An 869-nucleotide genomic window follows, 5' to 3' on the forward strand; every position below is an offset into this window, starting at 1 on the left:
CTCTGTAAATCGTATCGCTTTGTATGAACGGTGTATAATAATATTTATTTTGAACTTAAGCTATCTATTATTGGTTCATATGACATTATTTTTTTATTTTAATTTATTATACTTTATTATACAATAATAAAGAAATAAATTTATAATTATGGCTTTAAAAATAAATGTATGTAAGTGTGATCTGAAAAATCAGTCTCAACATTTTATAGTTTCCGTGGTGTAGTGGTTATCACATCCGCCTAACACGCGGAAGGTCCCCGGTTCGATCCCGGGCGGAAACACTTTTTGCTTTCATTATTATTTTCGATAACTCAAAATAAATTTTAATTTTTAAAAAGCGTTATAAAACAATGATTTCTTTATATTGTTTTAAAATAATGATTATTTAATTTTTTATGAAATCTTATATATAATTGTTCTAAGTCTCTTCCTTATATATTGTATAACCTTAAATGAAACATTTACACGTAAACAAAGGAAATAAATTTAATTATAATAATAAATAATAATAAAAATTGAATTTGCTTCGTTGCTTTCCGAGGGACCGGTAATGCGTTCTGTTGTTTCGACCAATAAAAAATAAGCCTTCAAATATAAAACAAGATGGCAGACAATACCATGACAACAGTTTTAAATATATATTATTTAATAATAAAATTTTGTTACGCGACAATATTTTTCATTAATTCGTCATTTGACTAAATATAAATAAACGGATTGCAAATTAACTAGGTGTGTTATAACCATGAAAATTAAATATATACATAATGTGTTAAAGATTAAAAAAAACATTGATTAAACTAAATAAACAATCATTAAACAATCTTCGTAATGAAATCTTCAAATTTTGAATGACCGGCGACGGGCTT

General features: G+C 25.2%; 1 non-coding gene across 1 annotated transcript; it reads left to right on the top strand.

Moving 5' to 3' along the window:
* The first annotated feature begins 208 nt into the window (after positions 1–208).
* On the top strand, positions 209–281 carry TRNAV-AAC (transfer RNA valine (anticodon AAC)). Its single transcript has one exon. It is a non-coding gene; the product is annotated as a tRNA-Val (tRNA).
* Positions 282–869: the final 588 nt, after the last annotated feature.

This window comes from Plectrocnemia conspersa, unplaced genomic scaffold (assembly GCF_051122295.1).
Source record: "Plectrocnemia conspersa isolate PC_06_02 unplaced genomic scaffold, ASM5112229v1 ptg000003l, whole genome shotgun sequence".
Classification (NCBI taxonomy): Eukaryota; Metazoa; Arthropoda; class Insecta; order Trichoptera; family Polycentropodidae; genus Plectrocnemia; species Plectrocnemia conspersa.